At 39.4% G+C, this 17,796-nt stretch overlaps 1 long non-coding RNA gene across 1 annotated transcript in view; it reads left to right on the top strand.

Moving 5' to 3' along the window:
• Positions 1-249: 249 nt before the first annotated feature.
• LOC137851018 (uncharacterized) overlaps positions 250-17,796 on the top strand; it is a 62,501-nt gene continuing 44,954 nt past the window's right edge. Inside the window, exon 1 of the long non-coding RNA XR_011092957.1 lies at positions 250-567. This is a non-coding gene — a long non-coding RNA (uncharacterized lncRNA). The remainder of the gene's footprint in view (positions 568-17,796) is intronic.

The raw sequence follows: 17,796 nt of genomic DNA, 5'->3' as shown, positions 1-17,796 counted from the left end.
AAACACTCTGTTAGACACGGCCAGTAGGCATTTAATTTGTCAGTAATTTATTCTGAATTGTTGATCTATTCAGACTTTCTTTAGTGACCTGCTCTCTGTAACTACAGCATGCAGGATTAATATCCTCACTAACTCTTATGCATTTGGCAATATGCTCTTGCCCAATTTTTACTGCCCCCCTAAGGAAATAAGAGCACTGTGTATTCTAGGAAAAAAACACACTTCTAAAATATTCATATTTCCATGGTTGTGTGTGTCTGTTGTGTAAGTTTTCCTTGGTGGCAGTGAACAAAGTGCTCTTCTGTGGAGCAGGCTCTCCTGTCTCCTCCAGCAGACTCAGTGTCTGTACAGGGAATTCCTGTTCCTGGCCCAAACCCACAGGCCCTCGGCACTGGAGGACAAGGTCGGCCATCTCACACTCTCTCTTTCTCTCGGTCTGATAGCTGATCTGCACTCTGGAGAAATGGGCTCTGAAAGACAAAAAGAGGGGGGCTGAGGAGAAAGAAAGAGAGAGCACATGTACTTCCAGCTCACCCTGTGAACCTCAGCAGCCATTTCCTCCCTAATGTAAGTTTGTTCAACTTTGCAGTAGTCCTGATAGGCTCTGATTTATTCTGCTCTTGATTTAAATGAATCAGTGGTACCTGGCTGTGCTGTTTCACCAGCACTGTGACAGCATCATCCAAGCCTCATTTCACACCTTCTGCCTTCCACCCTGCCCATGAGGGCTTCTTTTTTTTTTTTTTTTTTTTTTTTTTTTCTTCTTCTCACAGGGGCAGTGACTGAGCAATAGCAGCCGCTGCTAAGCAGGAGGCTGTCTGTAGAGAGCTTCCTCTGTTTAGACTTTAGTCAAAGGACCCACGGAGCATACTTCATGGCTACTTATGGTCAGGGAGGTATGCATATTTTTTAAAAGTTTGCATTTTCAAGACAGGTAATTGTGTAACCTTAGCTGCACTCTTTTTTTTTTTTTTTTTTTCCCCTAAGGCTGGAGTGGCACCTTGCATTCCAGCTGGTGCCAAAGGCATGGCGTGGCTGTGCTGCTCCACAGCCAGCTGCAGTGTAGCTCGTGTCCTCCTGTTGCTCACTGTGGACAGGGTCAGTCCTTTCAGGCTCTCCCAGGCTGTATCTCCCAAGCTTACTGCTCTCCCTTTAATGCACAGTACAGAAAACTTCAGGGTACAGTGTACAAGGCTCCTTTATTATCCTCTGCAGCTATGCTTTCCATTGAGAGCAAGGGTAATTCTATTTCTGTTTCAGTGTCAGGTACCACAGGGTTTATGCATTTGTCTCTTAGAAAACATGTTTTGCTTTGATGTTTGCTTTTCTAATGGGACTAGTTTGCATAATACCTTCTGCTGCAAAAGAATGCTGAATCTACAGATGAGCTATCACTTCTCAAAATACTGATTGCTATCAGATGGCTTGCCGAAGGCCTTGGCTGTGGATGTGCATGCGTGTGTCTGTGCGTGTGTGCACAGTCAGGGGAGGGAGGGAGGTTAATTTCCTGTCTTTGACCAATTTTGACTTATTGTATGAACTAAAAGAGCTGGATTTATCAGTACATTAAGACTACCTGCATTTCCAAAGCAGCATAGTGAGCTCTCTACCTGCAAAGGAATGGAGCAGGAACAGTATGGCAGTGAAAAGGGAAGTACAGTATTTGTGACACCAACTTCTACAGCGCAGCATTTGTGATGGCATCTGCCACACACACACAGAGATAAGAGTGTGTATGTGAGACCTGAAACATGTTTCTTCCTTGTCCCCAGATGATACATCACCACTTGCTCACGATGACCTCCCTCAAGTGAAATCCCCTGTCTGCTGCCAACTCCCCTGACCTCATTGCTTTTCCATGCCTGGACCTGATATCTGACTAACTCCTAGCAGGTAGTGGGGGTGTGAGGAGGGACGGGACTCCTCCTTTCCTTCTCTCCACAAGGAACCCTAGCTAGAAGCCACCTTTCTTCCAAAACTACTCTGACATACTTAGGAGCTAACTCAAAGATTTCCCACTGGCAGCAAGCTCTGAGACTCGAATTTGAATATTTTGGCCTCAGTGTTTTGCTTGCTAGACTGCTGGCTCCAGAGTCTTTTGTTAAAATTAAGGGACTGTACTTTCTGTAGTGTTGCATACTTCCAATTTCCAGGACTCATGGAAACCCCCCAAAGATTTAGACATTTATTTCAGTAAATATTCCCTCATTCCAGTGCCATCTGAATGTATCTGCTTCCACATATCTTTGGGCCAGAAATGGGGTCCAATCTCCAGAGAAGAAACTTTCTCATAAGATTTTTGGAACTTCTTGGCTTCAGTGAGCAGAAACAATTGGAAATACCATGAGAATGATAATAAATAAGAATAATTTGTGCTGACATAATGCCTTCCATCTGTAGATCTGAAAAAATTTACGAACATTAATGAATTAGTCCCCTTGCTACCCTGTGAGACAAAGATATTGTTATCCTAGCTTTGCAGGAGGGGTAATGAGAGGGCTGCTGGGAATTTAAGGGCCTGATCCAGCATTCACTGGAGACTATGGGAAAATTCCCATTGACTTTACTGGGAGCTGGATCAGCCTGCAAGTGGACTGCTCAAGGCCACACAGCAAGTAAGCAATAGTTTTGGGAACAGGACCTAGAGTCACCGACTCCTCATCCTGTGCCATGGCCACAGGTCTGCTTTGTTCATTTCCAGCCCTTGACTTTCTTCATGTCTTTCATTACTTTTCTGTCCGGATGAGGTGCCTGAAGTTGAAAGCATCAATCGACAATATAGAAGGTTCATTTATAGCACCTCAAACCTCAGCAGAGAGCTTTGCTCTGGTCTGGTCTGAGGTAGGAATTTTAGAAAGACCTGATTTTTAAAGCAGTATCCAAGCACTCAGTTCCCAAATTTTTGTGCAGGAGGGGCCTAAGGACCTTTAAAAATCAAGCTGAAAATAATGACTTTGCTCCTAACAGGTTAATTACCCCACTTGTAATTTCCGTGTGAAGCAGAGGAGAACTAAAGCTTAGCCAAACTGAACCTTGAAAACAGGTCATCTCCCCGAAGAGCTTCCCCTGCCCAGGGGACCCTGTCCCCACTGGCCTCTGCCTTCAGATCAAAGCCACATCCGATGCTGCCAGAAGACACCTGCCTCACCAAAGACACCAGTATGCCGGCTCCCCCTGCTTGGGGTGGCACTGGTAGCCTCCCCCCCAAGGCTAAGGCCATCCTCTCCTCTCCCTGCTGGCCTCTTTCTCTTTCAGGCTGTGCTCTCCTACTGCTTTTTTAATCTTTTTGCAGCTGGCTTGCTTTCCACCTGCTCTCTGGGTTAACCCCTTCCTCATCATTATAAACATGGTGGCAGATGCATGTAGATGCATGCAGATGGGTGGAAGCTGAAATTAGTACTGAGCAATATAAGCTGTTTTTGCTAAGAGCCCTGGTATCAGTGAAAAGAAAATAACCAGCAAGATTTGTGATTTGTGGGAAATTACTCTTTTTTAATAGCTTGGGGCAGTTTGGGAGTTTTGAGCTCACAAGACAGGGGCAGGGCTTGTCCTCCTGGGGCTGATGCTTGCAGGGCAACCCAGGGCTGGTATTAATGGCATCAACCCAGACCTGCTCAAGTGCAGAGCCCATTGGGCAATTTGCTTCTGCTCTGCACTTTTTGAGATCTTGGGCATCCAGCATGCATCTGGACAGGGCAGTGGGAAACCGAACCTGCCTCTAGCAGTCTGTAAAGGTAGAGACTTTCCTAAACCATTTACATTCAATTGAAACGGCAGATTTTTTGATCCATTTCCATGCTGAAAGTTCATATCACGGATTTTCAATGAATGAAATTAAAAAAAGAACAGCCAAACTTTTGATTTGAGACTGTGAGCTAAAGGTAGAGGTAATGGAATAACCCTGGAGACTCCTTATAATTGAATTCAGTAACTGTCTGTGTAGCTGTGTTTTGAAGGATTGTAACAAAATCACACTACCCATAGGGCAAGTACTTACACAGACTCCACAGTAGTCTCTTGCTCAGGCACTACATACAAGGGAAAGTTGTTTAAGAGTGAGCTGTGTTGCTCAGCAACACTATGTATTTAATTTTTTTTTTTCCTTCTTTAACATTTCATAGCTCATGGGATTTTAGGCACTAGAGTTAATTTATAAGAAGGCTCCACTGTAGTTTTCTGAAGTTTATTTAACTGAATGAAAACATTTCCAAATAAATTATGTAATCTACAAGATATGTATGTTATTTGTGTGCTGCTTTGCTGGTATTTCTACTAAAGTACTGTTGGATAGGTCTTGAAGCTGAAATGAGATATCATCTGTTCATTCACTGATTGAAATAATTTTTTGGGTCATTTTACCTCTCCCCATGCTACCCACTAAGAGATAAGGAGAACTCTTGTACAGTTCAGCCCATTAATTATCTTTATATGTTTTATACAGAACAAATAATAAAGTGGTTGAAAAACACACAGGTGAAGGAGCTGTTTGTGGCTCTAAGAGAAGATTATAGTTACAAGTGTTCAACTTGATTATAAGGACACAATTCATCCTTTCCCCCTCCCCCCCCCCCCCATTTAAGTACATTGGATCAATCCCAAATCTTTTCCCACTTTTACATATCATGTTTATGGAATTAGAAGATTTATGTGGAGGTGTATATGCTTGTGTCCACCTTTAAGTCAAAGGTAAATTAATTCTCGAGGGAATGAGCCCTCGTGAATACTTTTTCTTGAGAGTGACCATTAAGAAATAGAAACAAAGTCTGAGAGAGGTTTGTGGCTACATATTGGTAAGGCAAGCTTTTCTCCACCCAGCTCCCCTTGCTCCTGGAAAGCTTCCACACCTTATGGCCTCATTACCCATGTTCCTAGTTTCCTCATTACTTGTTCTCATCTACTGCTGGGCAAATCCTGCAAAACAGTATTCATAACATCTGTTCAAAGACAGCCCACACTCTAACTGACATGCTGCTTTAATGTGCTTTTTGTGAATGGGGGACAAGCAAATATTTGTTCACAAAAATACCGTTGAAAGAGAGACTTCCATGGGTAACCACTGAAATCAATAATTGCAGAAAGATTAGGGGTAGGGGGAGTGATGGGAAAATGAAGGTGGGTTGGTATGGTCACTTTGCAAACACTTTGTGGGTTTGACATTTAGGAAGCAAACCCATTGTTATGTGATATCTTCTGCCGTGCATGCTGCTTAGTCAAATCATGAAATCCTCCCTTTAGGAAGCAAATCCCATCCCAGAGGAAAGTCTGAGAGCAATCTGTGGGTGGAAATAAATAGCAATAAACTATCTGGTGAATAATTGAGAGTAACAAATGATTCTGTACCAACCCAGGCCTTTCCATGGATAGGTTACAAGTGGAGTTGGAGGCTTGATGAAACATTATTTGGCAGAAAATACACTCACTCTTGTTCCTTTTTATTAGAAGAGTTCTGTAAGCTGGCTGGTACCTTGGTGAAATGATCTCCTAGCCCTTGCCTAGGGCTTCTGACTTATGATAAATTTAAGGGAGCTGTGACAGTGGCAAAGATAATAATTTGGAGCAGGTGAAAGCCATTGCAATGTGGGAAGAGTTTAAAATATGCTCTTTTCCAGGGAGCTTAGGATACAGTTAACATTTATATATATATATATATATAAAGTGTTAGTTGCTTGAAAATGAGAAGGGTTATCCTTAGTAACTGTGTATTTGCATTTCAAAGAGGTAATTGTAGGTATGTGTATACACAATTAAATAGGCTGTGCATAGTGAAAATAAACAAATAATCAGTGCTATTAGCCAAGCCTTAATGAACATTTTTTGTTATAACATAAATTAGTATGTGTTCTTTGAAAGAACAACAAAATGAAATATTCCTGTTGGAGATTCTCAGGGACTACACAAACAACAAATGAGTTAGAAAAATTACAGATGTGCAATGCTTTGACACCGACACGTCCTTTAAAACATCCAGCAATTGTACCTGGCCAGCTACCCTGATGCAAGCCTTTTCATTCCCGTTGGTAATACATTCAGCAAGTTCCTCTGAACTCCAGGCAATCAGACACATAGATGGCATACCTCAGGCTTGCTCCAGCAGGCTCCATTGACGTTTGCACTGTTGGAAGCCATTCTAACACAGCAATTTATGAATATGTAACATGCAAACTGGAGCTTGCCCAAGAGCTGCTCCAGTTTTAATGACTCTGCTCCTGTCTGCACACACGCACTGCAAACTCTTTCTTCATAGGTGAGCTAAGCAGATCCAGGAAATGTCAGCCATTTCAACTTTGGGGTTTGATGACAGGAACTGTGCGCAAGCTGCTGTTTCTTGCAAACATTCCTCACATTTCTGACACACAGGAGGGTGGATACATGTTGTGTAACAGCGTTTTAACCTTAGCATTAAACTGGTCAAGTGACAAAACACTGAAAAACAACTAGTGTGCTCAAATGATGTTGTTCAATTCTTATCTCACATACCAAATAACCAGTCCATTTACTGTGGCTAGTCCTGAAAATAAAAGCTTTTTTTTTTTTTTTTTTTTTGTAAAGTCCTGACTTCACTGTGTCATACTGCCTGAGGACAGCAGCTACAGCAGTCAGCAGTGTGACCTGCTCCATCCACATGCCTTAAAGGATCGTCTCAAGACAATTAAAGTGTAGCTAAGACTCTGTTCATTCAATCTGTGCTTTCAGCACCGAGAAGAGATTTCTATGCAGAATGTGCTTTCTTGATTAGCTAAATCCTGATTTTAAACTAAAATCGAGTTATTAAACAACTTTACCCTCTCTCATAGAACATTTCTCAGGGCAGTTCCCTACCCCCTCAATTCTCTTCTCATGCCTTGGTTTGGGGTTCGATGTTGAGTTCAAATATGTTCCAAGCTTGTTTGCTAAACCTCATCATCCTCTTGCATTCTCAGCATGCTATTGTACTGCCTAATCCTTGGTGGTAATCTGCCTTTTCAGATCAGTGCTTGCCTGGTATTATCAGAGAGATCAAAAAGAGTTTTCAGCTGGCTGAAGGCATCACTTAATGCACTAGGGATATCTGGACCTGCATCTACCTATGTGTCTGCAGTTTTAAAAATGAGAAAATCCCTTTGGAAAAAATAAAACAATAAAATATAAATCAGAGTGGTATCCAACCTGAGTTCTTACCAAATGCAAAACAAAATAAAAAAGGCAGAATAATTACTGTTTTTATATCACTTTCTAGATAGCACATTATTCAAACTCACCGATTAGTATTCCCATTTCCAATTCCATGTCCCTATAAAATCTCAGGAGATGTGGCCCTAACCAGAATGTGTAATGAGTAAGGTAAGATTTTCCCATTCTCTTTGGAAAAAAAATGATGTAGAAAATATTTTTTTCACTTCTCGTCAAAATAGTACTTAATTCTGCCCCTGCCCCCAAGGTCCACATGTAAGGCTGAAACAATTCCCCGGAAATGTTTGGGTTTCCCTTTCCTTTTGGGGAAAACAACCATTTTTCTTCACAAACCTTGCCAAGCATTTTCCTCTGTTAAAACGTTGTGTTTATTTGAAAAAAAAAATCATCCAGAATTTCTTTGACCAATCCTACCTGTTATGAAGCAAAGAAGATTGTTCTTGTTTCTGAATTTATTATCTATTATTATCTCTATTCTTAAGGCAGTCTTGAGAACATAAACTATCAAAAACTGATAATAGGTGCTCCCTGGCATGGAAATCAAAGTGTTTAACTTCTTCAGAATGTGAGTATGGGATCTTAGAAATGTTACATAGATTCTAACATCATTTAGAATACCTTCCAACATGATGTTTTTCTGTCCCCAACTTTATGTTTGGCTATGCACATGCTCTGATTTTGCACACTGTTATGTCAGGTTGAGTCATTCCCACTCCAGATAATGGTTGGAGCTCCACTGTGTAGGGAATAAAAGTTCATGCACATTCAAGAAGATAACGACTTGTCTCTTTTGGACTGCAAATGATTCCCAAGGAAGTCAGCTGCAGCTTCTGTAGTGACAGTGAGGTAAGGGACTGTTGGCTACACATGATCACCACAGTCAGGAGGCATAAAGCAGTGGGTGCATCTCACACTAATGCTGCTAGCATCCCTAATGCCCATCAGCATGCTTGGCTCAGCCAGTGCAATAGAGAGAAGGGAAATGCCTGTGAGAGCACTACTAGGCCACCCCTGCTGCTGCTCCTAGAGCTGCCCTTTCTTTTGGTGCTCTGAGTGAGCTGCATCATCTCTCCTGTGCACTTTTAAACTGTGCATTGCTCATGGTAGGTAGTTCATACCATTGAGAAGTGTGACTGACAAAGAAGGACAACCTCAAAGGTTTTGTAGTCTAAAATTCCTCGTAAAGTGGTGTTGTATAAAAATGGGACATACTGAGGAATAAAAACTCTTCACTAAACCCTCCTCAGTTTGTAATGGGGCAAACTGCTGCAATCTGGTGACCACAGTAGAAGTTCAGCCTGTCTTTATGGAAACAAGATTTATGCTTAGATAGCACAGAAAATCTGTGGAAGGAACGGCAAGCAGAGTATGGTCCAGGTCTGATGTTAAAGCTTGATTCTCTCTAAGAATAACACACTACCCCCCTACTCCTCACTGAAGCAATGTTAAAATTGACTGCTGCTCTGGAAGGACCCAGCAAACAAAACCCAGCAAGACCTGTGTGTAACAGAGAGATGAATGCAAAATGTAGCTTATCCATGAGTGAGGTCCTCTTGTCTTCAGTGGTCTGTCAGGATGATATACTTCGCAGCCGGCACTTGCTGTTCGTGGTGTGGAACAACCTGTTTGTGAGTTACATGTATATTCTTGCACAAAGTCTGTGAACGTGCACTGAACTCTTCTGCCTTTTCATCTCCTGTGCAGGGTACTTGCAATGTTGTTCTCATTTTCTAATCAATTGCACTTATTGCTTGGGGGCCTTTAGCTTCTTGTTGCTACACTGAACTGGTTGTCACGCCTACTTCTAGGCATTATTGTAGTTAGTAAAAGTAAGAAGTCCTTTTCCTTCTCTTCTCTGGGTCTGTTGTGTTGGCTGAGAGTGAACTGTCCTAGTGTTCCTTCTTATTTCAATAATGATCATTTGCTATAAAGCTGCAATATTGATACATATTCAGGTATGTGTATATATGCAAATATTCCTGAATTTCTTATGTACATTAGGATTTGCCAGCAACTAATATAATTTGGATTGAAATATCGGTTATTTCCAATGTCTCTTTTTGACATGACATATTCAGGCCAAAACCAGAACAAAACAAAACAAAATTCCCATTATGGTGATATAGAAGCAACAAAGGAAAAAAATTGAATTGATTACAGCTGTTGAGATTGTTATGATAGGAAGAGAGAGGATTCCTCGTCTGAAGAAGTTAATTATAAGATCTCTTTCAGAGTAAAGTACCTCTAGCCAAAGATTGCCTGTGACCTGGTAGACAAAACCAAGTCCATTTCTTTCTTAGCAGCAGAGCTAACTTTTATTTTTATGTTTATTTTTATTTTTATTTTTTTATTTTTATTTTTATTTTTATTTTTATTTTTATATTTTTATTTTTATTTTTTATTTATTTTTATTTTTATTTTTTAACATAAGCAGAGTTAAACATCACAAAGACACAAAAGTGATCATTAAATAAGATGCTTCTTTCCAGCATTGTACTTTCTGTGTTAAGTGATTTTTTCTATGCTAATAATTTTATTTATTTATTTATTTGGGATGAGGATTACATCACAATTACAGCATACAGTTACCAGAGTATTTTCCCAGTACTTCCAAGAGGAGCAACATTAGTATTTGGCTTGACCACTGTTGGGTTCTAAATGTTTTTTGAGCCCTTTAATAGACCTGCCTATCTATAACATTAAGGTCTCTGCAAAGGGATGGACAAAGAATATTTACTGCTGTAGTTTGTAGGACAAAAGGGGACAGAAGTACTGAGTAGTAGGAGAAAGATGCGTCCAAGCCTCAGTGTGCCTCTGTGTGGAAGTTAGGCATAATTTGTCTGAGAAGCAGGCATTCTTGAAAGTTGGTGCTACTGCCATGGTAAGTACCCAGGAGAGGGTTGTTCTGGATTCCTCTTGCATCTTCTGTTTCAGTGGTGTTTTGCATATACTGTCAAGGGAAAGTAAAAGTGGAACTGAATATGGCCAGGCAAAAAATAGTGATGCTGGGGATCAGCACTCATTTATTGGACTGAAGATATGTTTGAAATTGTTCTACAACTAAACTAATCTCTTACCTGAAGTATCACGTGTCTATATACTAGGCCTTCAATTCCTGAAGTAAAACTAATATCTGGTGTTTTATTGTCCCCTAATTTTTTTTTTTTTGCAATGTGTCCTTTTTGCCACTCTGCACAATCATGAAATCAAGTCCTTAAAATTTTTATATGCTGCAGAGTCCTCCTCCAGGCTACTCAAGGGTCACTAGAAAATACACTGATGTTGTAGACCCAGATTCAAATCTCTATTCCAATGAAAGCTGAATCTATATATAGAATAAAACAGCTTTAGCACTCCAGATAGTGTTCATGTGGCACGGCTCACCTAATGGATATAATACCTACCTGGACTGAAACATGAGTCCAAATCCCTGTTTTGAAGAATGTAGAGCTGAAACATGAACTCAAGTTTTCCCACACTCCTGGTAGGTGACCTAACCAAAAGGGCAGCTTGAGATAGTATTTCCACTGTAGATCCCAGATATTTGTTTGTTTCTCCTTCTCCCTCTCTTCCCCATTCCCTCTAATATTTTGACCAAATATTGATCACCAGCTTGAGAACTTCTCTTAAAAGAAGCACTGTGAAAATGCACAGAAGTAGTTTTTTTTTTTTTTTTTTTTTTTTTTTTAAATGAAGAAAACAACAATCAAAACAAGCACATTTAATTGGAGAATTTCCAGCAGGCTCCACTTTGGTATTCTGTGGCTGGATTATTTAGAGTCAACATGAAATTGGAAAAATAGTCTGTGTGACTGCCATATATACATGACTTTCACTTACTAAATATGCAGTCTTTTATATGACTGGAGATCGATAAGACTCACCAAACTTCTACTGAATCCTCCATATAATGAAACAGAAGCCTTTATTTGCTTCTGTAACACTGCACTAAATAGTATATTTGCCTTTTATTTTTGGAAACTGAGGGAAGAAAGTGGTGGTAGGATAAAAGGACCAAAAAGTTTTTGAAGATGTATCTACTTTTGAGCAGATTATACAAGTATGAAAACTAAATCAGTACTGTGTTTATACACCATTTCATTATTTTCAATGTACTCCCAGTATTAGGTATTTTAATATTTGTGGAGATGGTGGCCTTTGAGATATGAACATTTCTGAGGAATACTGATGGGTTTCAAAGTTACAACCTCACATAAAAAAGCTGTAGAAAATAAAGTGGGGAAAAAAGAAAGAAAGAAAGGAAGGAAGGAAGGAAGGAAGGAAGGAAGGAAGGAAGGAAGGAAGGAAGGAAGGAAGGAAGGAAGGAAGGAAGGAAGGAAGGAAGGAAGGAAGGAAGGAAGGAAGGAAGGATATCTTTTACCAGCATTGCATGTGATCAATCTAAATTCTAAATTATAGCTTCTACTTCATTAAGGTGAATTAACAGAATCTGACGTCATGAAACAGGCCATTTTCCACCTTTCTTTTGTGCCAAGGAACAGGAATTTTCTTCCCTGGAAAGCTGAAGTAAAAATCAGATGAATGTCCATGAAGAGGAGGTGTTGGAAACCCTGATGTTCAGGGAGTTGCACAAGGTCCCATGTGATGTCCAGCAGCTCTGTGGACTGGGCTTGGCCAATCGCCGCTCTGGGAAAAGCTGTTGGATTGAAATCTGAAGAAATGTTTTCAACAGACTCTTCCTGCCTGTTTGCTGTTATTGCTAACAGTCATGAGAACCAGAAGCCAGTCATGAGACTTCTGATAGGCTTAGAGGAGAAAGGATGAAAAAGGTATCCCATCATCTGTCATTGATCGCTGCCAGATGTGTGCTACTCCCAATTAGAAGTGATTTCAATGTATGACTCAAAATGTGCTGTTTCATTCTATGCTCAGTGCAAGGTTCCCTGGGCCTGCCAGCTTTCCCTGTAACCAACATACATGTGTGAGTCCCACCTAAATTTTTCCCTAATTAACAGTTTTAAAAGAGTGTTGGCAGTTCCACCCATTTATGAATGTCAAAGCAAATATCTTGACCTTCATACATTGTTAGCATTCTCACTAAATATAGAACTGGAAAAAAAAAATGATGGAGGGGCTCAGAGGATTTCACTTTGCTCAGTTTTGGTAGCAGAGATTCAGCTTTACATTCAGTCTACATAAGAAAAATAAATGAAAAGTTAATAGGGTCTGACAATACTACTAAGATAGTTGTATGCCTCCAGTAATGGTGGTCATATGATATGAGGGAATTAATATTGAGTTGTCAAAGAGGGAGTGTTTGCCTAAAGTTAATTACATAATCAACATAAATTTGTTATTCAACTATCTCAGTTAATCTCTAGCTCAGAGATCAAAAAAAGTCAAATAGATGTGTAAAAAATCATGTATAGTTGCTAAATGTATACTTACTGAAGACAAGTGGCCAGGGTTTAGACGTGCATACCTAGCTTGGAAGATGTCAATCTGTTTCTAGGCTGGGGCAAAATCTACGGCAACTTGTTTTTCCTTTTATTGATTATTCCCCAGAGAACATTTCAAATTTTAATGACAATTTAAACAAATGAAAATTTAAGACTGAGAAATAGAAAATTAATTTTAAGTGATGCATATTTGATGACACAATGTTTGTAGTTTGGGTGTTTTATACCTGAGCTTTTTGCTGTGCTCTAGATTTCTTGACTAGCATGCATCCAGGAGTGGAGTACTTCTTCCTACTTGCCCTATGCAGTATGTTATTTGCATGCTACTATGCAATAGACTTTGGCCATGCTACCTTGCAATTGAAAACTGAGAATTATTATAGGTTAATATTCTTGCTGAATGGTTCTTCTGTCCAGTCACTTGACAGCTGAGGTTTTCTAAACACAAGAGAAACTTAAGATGTAAAAAACCTTGCTTAATCATTAACTCCAGTTATCTGCCAGAATATATTTTAGGTGGAAAATTTTCAGCTAGCTTTAGCTAGTTCTATTTCTGTGCTGGCAAAACTCCACATAAGAATGAAGAGAGTACATGTAAAGCAACAGGCCCAACCATTAGATAAAAGGGTTTTGTAATGGGTTAAATTAACTTTAAAGTTTGCTTGCCAATTGGAAGGTATAATAAAACATATCCCCAAACCAAGGGAGAGCCGGTGGGTCTAATTTTAGGGTTACTAGCTGTTTATATTTGGTGATGCCTGTCATTACAGAACAATTTCTGTGTCTGTGGCTACAGACTCTAGTGCCAGACTGAAGGGTAATAGAGATGGAGGAGCAGTGAGTGCTGGTTAACCTTTCCTTTGTGGCAATTAGATTATCCACTCATTGGCATTACACAGTTAATGGGCATTGGGTAATGTCATAGTTAGTGGGATAAAACTGATCCCGAAATCAGGTTCTCTACTTGTGTCAGCAAGACTGGCCCTTCTCACTGAAATCTTACTAGGGCTCTGTGCATAATCCTATGAAATCCAAAAGGGAGACAAAGAGGCAGAGAGGAAAGAGAGGAGAAAATGAAATTTGTATGAATGTATAATTCATTTGGATGAATATATAATTGAGTAACTCAGTATGTGAGTTGCTTTTTGATTTTCATTGGCTTTCTTAATGCCTAAGTGAGCCATATACGTTGCCAGATATCATGTCATATGGTACTTTTGTGGTATTCCCACAAGCTGGGAAACAAAGTCCCATGAGAAAGCCAAATGTCACATTTTGTTAGTGCTATAAAACACCAGAATGCTGCAAAGCTATGAAGAAAGCATAAAATCATAAGCTTCCCTGTCCTTTCATGGTTATTGTCTTCTTTGACAGGGCACATTTCAGAAAGGCTTCTGATATAAGCCTTTCATGAGACATTTGCAGAGCTGTAGTATCAGTTCCCTCTGCCACAGTTTATATTAGGACTTTGCTAAGAAAGTGTGTTGCTCCAGCCTCCTAATGATTTTTCAGAGGTACTAAGATTTCACAAAGTTCTTATCCCCCAGTAAAATCCTTATGAGATACTTACAGTTTGTGTAAAGAACTCTGTCATCCTAAACTTAGCAGAAGACTCACTCTGCGCTAGTAGGGCAATTCCAGAGTAGAACCATTTCTACTTTTTTTTTTTTTTTTTTTTTTTGTAGTGTAAAAGATAGCAGACTTTGCTCTAGCTAAAAGTATATTTTTAGGATTCTTTAAAAACATCTGAGCACTCATTGTTATTGTTGTTGCTATTACAGGAGCTTGGGGAACTGTCACCCAACATGTGAGGCGTAACATGCTAACCAGTGTTAAAGTAAGAGCAGTGTTCAAAAAAATTGGAATTTTGGTAGACAAGCTACACACTAGATGGCGGAGCAAAGGAGATCCCTATTTCACAGCTTGAGAACAGAGATAAGAAGAAACTGAATAATATTCTTTCAATAATTCAGAATAAATTTACAGCACTCTAAGAAAAAACCTGGAGATGTGCATCATGCTTTGTGGAGATTTATGAGAATTTGGAAATGGGGATTTATCCTTTATCAATGTTTTGATTATTCTTTAAACTATCCCAGAAATCTACATTGAGCCTTGCTGAGAATGTATTGAAACAGTTGATGTTGAAACAAACACTGATTCACCCATGCCAGGGCAGTGAAATTCACCATGCTTGCAGACATTGGTTATAATGAATTTTCTTCTGTAGTGAGAAGAAGACGAATAGGAAACTTGCAGCTGTGGTTTTCATTGTTAGCTATTAACATATCTGAGCAGTGAAATCTCAAGCTTCTTCCAATCAAGAAAAATGTCAGTTTCATTGATGTCCCCACAAACATGTAAAGATAAATATTGCTATCCTATTCTCAGAAAACGTAGTTGAAATCTGTGTTCTGTATGCAGTACATAGGCTTGAAGCTAGCTTCAGAGAACCACAGAGTCCTACTTAGCAATCAGCAACTTTTCCTGAACTGCAGCTGGACATTTGTAACAGACTAACTTAGCCCTTTTAGAATAGGTATTGTATGATTTTGAGATTGACACAGAAGTTCACTTGGTCTGTGCTAACTTGAGTTTGATTTCTGCTTGTTCTCAGAATGAGTCTGCTAGAGCGTTTCTTTAAAAATAAAAGGAAAGCGATTTATGCATGTTGATGTAGAAAGTCTGTAGCACATGAGTAGGAATAGACTTATACTTTAATTACAAAATCATGTTGTCTCACGTTGTAGCAAAGGGTTTGTTAATATTTATAGGGAATTATGAGTGCAGGAAAGCAAATAATTCACACTAGACATTTTTTCTCCATCTTTTTGTAGTTTCCTTTTGTTTTCTGCATTTATACACATTCTGTGCTTGCTTCTCACATCCCTTCTTACTCATTTCACCTTACCTTGTGTGTCTCCGGTGACACTGAATTTGGTCATTGTGGCAACAAGACTTTGGGAGTTGTCAGCTGTGTAAAGAGTGGCAGAGAAATAGGAAGCCTGCCGCCTTTGTAGTGGTTTATAGCTGAAAAGTGCCTGGCATGTCTGCTGAATTTCCAAGGGAAAGACAGCTTATGGTATGGCAGGAGGGCATGGTCACAACAGGTTACAGTGAGGTATGTCATTTCAAATCATGCAATTTCCTCTATGAGTCATTTTTCAAGAAAGGATGAATCACTACATCCTCTTCCCTAACTATGGGTCCTGCCTCTGCACATCAATGCTGTGACTGGATCTGAGGTGGCTGCACCTTTTTAATGGTGACAGGAGGTGAATACCACACATTTCAGAAGAATATCCAGCAAAGTTTGGGGAAGAAGGCAAAAGGGCATATAAAGTACATCTGTAACTTCCACAGCTGATCAAGCATGGAAGCTGCTAGAGAAAGAATATGGTATTTTAGTAATGAATAAATAAATGAAAATAAATATACTAACCTGCTTTGTTTTGCTTTAAATTTGACATATTAAGGGCTGAATAATTCTGTCTCAAACTTTTGTTCATGGAACCAGATTCAGACAGTGCTGACCTGCCCTGTCAAATGATAAATTCACAAATATTAGCAGCATGATCTGCTGTTTTCAAGGGTCTCTACTCCCCAGTAAAAGCCCAAATATGTCACTCTTTCACTTGCTGAAGTTCTTTTTTTGTTCAGACTATTAGGAGTTTTCTGTGTCACTAAAACTCTCTGTGGGACTGGCAGCTTTGACATCTGACATCCATGTTTTTTTTTTTTCTTCAGTATTTCCACAGAAAGGTAGCAGCAATTCCCAGTGGCAGCTTCCCAGAGCAGAGGGAATACCTCAGTGGATAGTTCATTTGTTATGCAGCATCTGGGATTCTTTTCAGTGTCTCCAATTACTGGCCTGATCCAATTCCCATTAACAACAACTAAAAGATTCCCATGACTTCAGTGGGGACCAGAAGTAGATCCTAAACTTCTGTTGACACAAAACATTAGAACAGAAAGTGGGACAACTTGCTCTGGGTTTGGTGTAAAACAGTACAGAAACTCTAGGTTCATATGTTATAAAGGATAGACAGAATGCAAATGCCTGGTGTTTTTTTTTTTGTTTTTTTTTTTTTTTTTTTTTTTTTATTATTTTTTACAGTGTTAGAGGACTATTAGAGATCTCAGGATCCTGAACTCTTCATTGTCATACTGTCTGACTGCAAGTGAGAGAGGACTGTGTTTGTTAATGCTCTGTTGCCTGTATGTAAATCAATGCCAACAGGAAAAGACAGCTCCATTAAAAACAAATGGTTGTAATGCAATATCTAATGACAAGTACTTGCAGTGCTTTGGAGGCACTATTTCAATTCACACCATTTGATTATATGTGATATTTAGCATTGGTGACTTGTCACTTGTAAATGGAGATAGTGGTATTGAGCAAAAATTAGCATAAAAGGCATTTAGTTTAAGGGCAGCCTCAAAGCTGAGGCTGGGTTTTATTAAGTACTGTCTTCTTACTGTATAAAGCTACAGTCCTGCTCTGTATGCAGCTAAAACCCTGCTGTTTGTTGGCAATGTCCAGAAACATAAGCAACGGCAGAAATACCCCCCATATAACGTCCTTGGGACAGAAGCAATGTGATCCTTATAAAATGGTGCGCTTACAGGCTTAACATATGCAGTGTAATTTAGGTTTGATGTACACTGTGCAGGAAAAGATTATGTGGATAATGAGAATGAAGTCATCTACTACTCTAACAGAGAGTGCCTAGCCAAGAGAGCTTGCATCCTTCCCACAGGGAATCTCCAGAGTGCAACTGGGTGAAATAGTTTGCCCAGAGTCTGTTCTTGAGAAAGGCAGAGAATTTTTGTTCATATAAATATTCAGGTTAAATTCAATGCATCGTCTTCCCCTGGAGGAAAAAAAAAAAAAAAAAGAAAGAAAGAAAGAAAAAAAAAAACATTTTTGGTAAAGGCTGTTTCTTCTTCTAAAAAAAACAACCAAACAAACAAAAACACATAAAAAAAAAAAAAAAGAAAAAAAGAAATAACAACCAACCAAGCAACAAACAAAAAAACTCAATGTTTTAGAACCTAGAGAAATGAGGTAAAAATAACAAAACCGTGGAGTTAAAAGTATTAGCCCCCACCCTGGACAAGGAATAGTTCAGGTGGGGACTGATCATTTTCTGGTTGTTCTAAATGAAAACCTGGTCTTGTTTGCTTAAAAAACAAATCATGATTT

This window comes from Anas acuta, chromosome 2 (genome assembly GCF_963932015.1).
Source record: "Anas acuta chromosome 2, bAnaAcu1.1, whole genome shotgun sequence".
NCBI lineage: Eukaryota > Metazoa > Chordata > Aves > Anseriformes > Anatidae > Anas > Anas acuta.
This window is presented reverse-complemented; position numbering and strand designations above follow the sequence as displayed.